Source organism: Sapajus apella, unplaced genomic scaffold (assembly GCF_009761245.1).
Source record: "Sapajus apella isolate SASKATOON/1434 unplaced genomic scaffold, GSC_monkey_1.0 scaffold2, whole genome shotgun sequence".
Lineage (NCBI taxonomy): Eukaryota > Metazoa > Chordata > Mammalia > Primates > Cebidae > Sapajus > Sapajus apella.
In genome coordinates this window covers 66,113,777-66,119,935 of record NW_022436942.1, presented here as the reverse complement: position 1 = coordinate 66,119,935, position 6,159 = coordinate 66,113,777, and the positions used below count along the sequence as shown (strand labels likewise).

Below are 6,159 nucleotides of genomic sequence, written 5' to 3'. Positions count from 1 at the left end.
CACAGAGAGACTCCACCTCAAAAAAAAAAAGAAAAAAGTAAAAGCCACCAAGAATCTATACAGTTTTCTGGAACTAAGAAGCAAAAATGGCAAGGACATAAGATCAATATATTAAAAAAATCAATCCTCTTTATTTAATTTATACATTTAATGCAACTCCATAAAAACACCAATCCTCACTATGTTACCCAGGCTAGCAATCCTCCTGCCTCAGGCTCTGAGTAGCTGGGACTACACCCTTGGCCTCAGGCTCTGAGTAGCTGGGACTACACGCTTGACCTCAGGTGTTTTTTGTTGTTGTTGTTTTTTGTTTGTTTGTTTTTTAAAATGACAGTCGAGTCAGATGATGTTTAAGGCATCTCTGAAATTCTAGAATTCCTGGATGCGTGAACAGCTGCATACTGGGGTTTCCCTTTGTATCTCCTGGGTGCCTCCTGATTTGAAGGCTCGTTCAGGATGTGCAGAACAAGTTAAAGGAATCAGCACACTGTGTTGGGGAGGAATTCATGAACTGTAAGCTGGCTACCAGGGCCAAGGACTTCCTCCCAGCTGACATCCAAGCTCAGTTTGCCATCAGCCGGGAGCTGATCCGGAACATCTACAACAGCTTTCACACACTTCGGGACAGGGCTGAGCGGATCGCGTCGAGGGCCATCGACAAGGCTGCATATCTTCTCATATTCGGGAAGGAGCTAAGTGCCATAGGGTCTGACACGACCCTGCTGCCCTCCTGGGCCGCTCTGAACAGCAGCACGTGGGGGTCCCTGAAGCAGGCTCTGAAAGGCCTGTCTGTGGAATTTGCGCTGCTCGCCGACAAGGCTGCACAACAGGGTAAGCAGGAGGAGAATGACGTGGTGGAGAAGCTGAACCTCTTCTTGGATCTGCTTTAGTCGTATAAGGAGCGGGACGGCATGCGGGCCATCCTGGGCTCCTATCACAGTGAGCTGACCCCAGCTAAGTACTCGCCCCAGTTGACCCGGCGCATGCGGGAGGCCGAGGGCATGGTGCAGAGGGTGCACAGCCACAGCGCTGAGATGGAAGCTTGACCGATTTAAAATTGAAGGCATATCTTTCTCTTCATCCCCGGGGTATTAGATGAATGTGTATCTTTAAGTGTTAGTGCAGAGAGAGCAGAGAAATGGCTGAAGAGGAAGAACAACAAATCAGAAGATGAATCGGCTCCTAAGGAAGTCCGCAGGACTTCCATCGCTGAGAATATTCATACTCAAATGTGTCATGCTGGGCAAAGCGAGGAGGAGTTTCTCTCTCCTTTTGATACATTGGATTCTTCTGGTTTTTCAGGAAGTTTTTCAGGAAGACCATCTTCATCATCTAGCTGTTCCAGTGGTTCCACGATGACTGGTGAGGAGTTGTTGTCAGCAAGAAAACACCTTCACTGCATCGTTCAAATGCCTTTCTTGCTGCTGGTTTAGAAGCAAATCAACAATGCCTTTTCCTACAGATCTTCCACGGTCATCCACTATTACAACAGCCCTTTCAATAGGACCAAACTGGCTGAAGGTTTCTTCCAACAGTTCATTGGAAACGTAAGATGAAAGATTACGAACAGAAAGGGCAGCAGCATGTGTGGCAAAGCGAACTCGAAGCTGTCTACATCTCATGGGTGTATCATCGAGTTCAGCTTTGGCAATTTCAGCCAGAGCTCTGGATTCAAGCTTCATAAATCTGAATCCTTTGCCTTTGTTGATAAAAACTTCTCCAGGTTCTCCATATTTAGCAAATATTCTTTTGAATTCATCTTCCGTGATATCAGCAGGTAGATTCCCAACAAACAACCGACATCGCTGTGTGTAAGTTTTCTCTCCAGGCCTCCTCAAAAGAGACAAGTTGGCTTTAAACCCCTCCGAGTCCGAGATTTTCGCCTCGCTGCGGTCGCAGGGCCCAACGGGCGGGGGCCCCTGGGGGTGCTGCTGGTGGTTGGGCGGGTGGTGCCGGCGGCCCCCGCGAGGCTCCCCGCTGCGTCGCTGCGGCGGCTTCGGCTGGCCGCCAGGAGTGCTTAGGCCCGGGCAGCCCCCTGGCTTTTGCCGCCTTTGGGACGGCCCCGGACCTGGGCCCAGGCCGCCGAGGGCGCAGGCGGCAGGCCTCCGGCCTGAGGAGGTGTGGTAGGGACGCCGCTGCTTGGCGGGGTGGGTGGCGGCGCCCCGGGAGGGGCCGAGGTGACCGCGGGCGGCGGGGTCGGGGTCGGGGTCGGGGTCGGGGTCGGGGTCGGGCCTGGCCCGGACCCTGGCTGGGTCCTCGAGGTCGGCGGAGTGGCGGGCGGGGCCGAGCTGGAGGCTGGCGGCGCGCTGCCCACTCCGGGGCCGGGTCCCTGAGCAACGACGGGCTTGGAAGAGTCCTGCGGCGACGGCGGCGGCTGCTGCTGTCGGTGTGGAGGCGGTGGCGGGATCGGAGGCTTGGGGCCGCTCAGGCCCGGGCCACGACCCGTGGGGCGCGGCTCTGACTGAGGCCCATGCCGGGCGGCGGGGAACGGAAGTCGTGGAGGCCGCCGCGGCCGCCGCCTCCTCCGCGCCTGTGGAAGCCGCCACCGCCACCGCCGCGACTCCGGAACCGATCCCGAGACATGTCTGTGGTCAAGGGGCGGTCGAGGCAGAAGCGAAGACGCCGCTCAGGAAACGTGGAGGCCGCCTTGCTTCCCACAAAATGGCGGATGACACTGGCCGCAAACATCTTTAAGGAATATCTTGGTGATTTCACACAGGAATTTCTCCCTGCTGTTCAGATGTCTTATTAATTTGTATTATGTATATTACTTCTTCTTTGCAATTTAACTCTGTGTTTGTATGTGTGTGAGAAATCAGATTCTTGTACCACCCTCTCCTAAAATATTTTGACTCTGTAGGTCTGAGGTGGTGACCAAAAATCTGCATTTTCATTAAGGACTTCATTCTGATGTGAATAGTCCATGGACCTCACTATGAGAGCCACTGCTGTGTTTACCAAACTTCACATTTCGAAGGAAGTGATTTGTTGGGTAAAGTGTATGTGTGTAATCTCTATAAACACCTGCCATCAGTTGAATTTAATTGGACCACAGCTGGTGTTGATTGCATATTTTTTAATGTGGCTTTTCAGTACTCACTCCCCTAGCACAGCCTTTATGTCTGAAAATCAGCATTGAGTCCAATCTTGGCTGTCGATTTTAAGGCTTATTTAAAGGCACATGACAGCTGGAGCTGCACGTTCTTCAGCTTAATGATTCTACATATGGACTTAGGAGTTTAGGTGCAGTGTGTTGAAAGCAGAATTTCCACCGTGATTGGGTAGCTGTCAGTTGGTTTTAGAAACTGTGAGTCACTTGCTTTCAAAGTCAGCTTAGGCAGATTATGTCACTACCTACTCCAGTGGAAGGCTCACTATCCTGAAAATAGTCATCAAGGTTGCTGCAAGCCTAGATGGGTCTGTGTATGTGAATTGCAGAAAGGTGACTCTTCCCCCAGGCAGAAGGCACTCCCTGGCTTAATAAGTAGTACAAAATCTGGAGAGTGGAGGGAGAAGCCATCTAAAACAAAACAAAACAAAACTGGGGTGTTATTAAAAGATGAGGAAATGGTGAGAGTGTTCATTGCTGCTGGAAACAAGGTCTCAGTGTGATTTTCCATATGATTCACCCTCCCATCTAGGCATCTCTTATGCAGTGCACAACCCATACAACTATATATGACAGCTATGTAGGGTTTAAAGTCTTGGTCAGAATTCAAGAGTTGGAAGAGCTCCAGACATCAAACTGGTGGTTGTGAGTGTTGATGGGAAAATAAAAAACAGAGCAACAAGACTTTATTAAATAAGCCAGATGGCATGGACCTTTTTCGTGAAGGGTAACCAGAAGGAAAGAGGCTGTGTTTGGCATTTACCCCTGAGCAGCCACTTGTGCTTTTTCCAAAGGTCATGGTGCGTCATGGTCACTTGGGCTCCATCACAGAACGCCTGCCCATAGAGGACTGTTTCCAGCAGGAGTGGACACACTCAGGATCCCTTCTCCATTTAGGGTAATAATACCCCAGTTGTCCTCTGAAGAATTGCTTCACTTCCCCTCGCTGTTTTAATGATTCGGGTTTAAAATCAACACAGCAGCTCCAGGCATGAACAAATGACTTTCGCATCAGCGTCCAGGGTAAATCTCCCAGGCAGTGCTTGGCTTTGGCATTCACAGTCTTTGCAATCAGTTGGCAGGCCAGCAAAGTGGTACAACCTGAGTCTTAGTAGCTGAGCGACCTTGAATGTCCTAACCTTTCTGTGGCAGACAGACTCTACGGTGGCCCCCATGATTCCCACCTCATAGTACTCATGCTGTGTGTGATCTCCTCCTCTCGAGTATGGGTGGGACCTGTGTCTGGCTTCCCACTGAAAACTATGACAAAGGCTGTGGAATTATGTCACTTCTGGGATAATATTATGTAAGATTATAACATGTATCTTGCTTGAAGACTCTCTTTCTCTCACTGGATCAGAAGTAGATGGCTGTGTTGGGAAGGGCCATGTGTCAAGGAACTGAAGGTTTCTGGCCAAGCATCAAGAAACTGAGGTCCTCAGTTCTACAGCCAACTAGGAATGGATCACTAAAAACAACGATGGGAGCTTGGAAGCAGATCCTTCCCCCAGTTGAGGCTCAGATGAGACCACAGCCTTGGCCAAAACTTGGATTGAAAACATGGAAAACCCTGAGAAGAAGACCTACTTAAACTACTTCCAGACTCTTCACCACAGAAACTGTAAGGCAGTAAGTGTGAGTCTGTTGGAAGCAGCTAAGTATGTGTCCATTTGTTATGTAATGATAGGTAATTAACACATTTTCTCAGGAAGATGATGGAAAGATGATCACACGATTGCCAGTAAGGCCCCACTAATTGTGAAGGTTAAAATAGGATATTGTAGGGATAGCCTGGTACATAGTAGGCACTCGATAAATTTCACATCTCTTCCTCTCGAAATCAGCTGGCGATCTCAGGATGCCAATCATATGGGAAGTATTCAAACTGAACCCAGTGCCAGAATTACCCCAGGAAAATGCCCGCAGAAGTTAAAAAGCCAGGCTTCCTTTGTGGAAGATAAAATCATTTTGCATCATACAGGAGGCTGTGCACAAAGCAAAAACTGTTTCATAATCCTGCCATGTAAACCAGCTGGGATTTTCCTTCACAAAAATTGGATTTTGATTTATATGTCAATAAATGCCCCCAGAAATCTCATCATTTGAAAGTTCATCAATCTCCACTGGAACTGCAGATACAGCCCTAGAGGAACCTCCCAGGGAAATACAGCACTCGTTTACCAGCTCCCCCACCCCTGTGCTGATGGGGCCATAAAAAAGGGAGTGAGCAGCAGGGGAAATGGGGTCACCTACTGTGGCTTCACAGTGTCAGGCCAAGAACTTCCCTGGAAGAGTTTGAGAGTGCCTGGTGTTTTGGGGACCTACATGAAGATGTGGCAGGGCTGGGGCACACATAGAGTTGTCACTTGAGAACGGGGAGCTGGGAAGGGGCCAGGTTTTTAGTAGCCTTGAATGACAGAACACAAGGTTTGAGTTTCGAAGCAAGAGAATGGCGTATGAGACTTGAATATTGGAAATGGCATTCCAGCTGCAATATGAAGAACAGGTTGGAGAGGCAAGACAGGGGTCAGGAAGACCAGTTACGAGCTTTTTCAGTTCTGAGATGAGCAATAATGGTGCCCTGGATGAAGGTGGCAAAGGGGATGGGGAGATGGAAATGGATGTAAGAGCTCTTGGGGAATTCATTCTGGCAAGCTTGGTGATTAACAAGACTGGACAGAAAGGGCTGCTAGGATGACACGAGTTTCTGACTTAAGTAAGTGAGGGAATAGTGGCGACATACAAACTGGAATTGTGAAAGACAAACAACATAACCAGCGGCCAATCAGAATTCTCAGAACAGTCCCAGAAGAGCTTTTCACTAAAGAGTTAGGGAAGTCTCAAGTCAGGAGAGCACAGCCTCTAGCTAGGAGAAAATTGCCCCAAATCAGTGACTTCATGCATTAGACCATGAAAACCTCTGTCACAGACATTCCCTAGAATATCCTCTTGGGGGACGTTATGACCTAGCTACAAATGAGTCACAACATCCCTTTCAACCTAATAAGGTTCTTTCTATACCAGCCATGACTACTTTGGCTATTCTGACA

The 6,159-nt window shown here is 49.1% G+C and overlaps 2 pseudogenes across 2 annotated transcripts; one reads left to right on the top strand and one right to left on the bottom strand.

The window, feature by feature from the left end:
- Positions 1-450: 450 nt before the first annotated feature.
- On the top strand, positions 451-923 carry LOC116566238 (annotated as a pseudogene). The gene has a single exon (XR_004275812.1). The product of XR_004275812.1 is annotated as a sorting nexin-8 pseudogene (transcript).
- Positions 924-1,167: 244 nt separating this feature from the next.
- LOC116566229 lies at positions 1,168-2,703 on the bottom strand (annotated as a pseudogene). The gene has a single exon (XR_004275805.1). The product of XR_004275805.1 is annotated as a splicing factor, proline- and glutamine-rich pseudogene (transcript).
- Between the last annotated feature and the right edge of the window lie 3,456 nt (positions 2,704-6,159).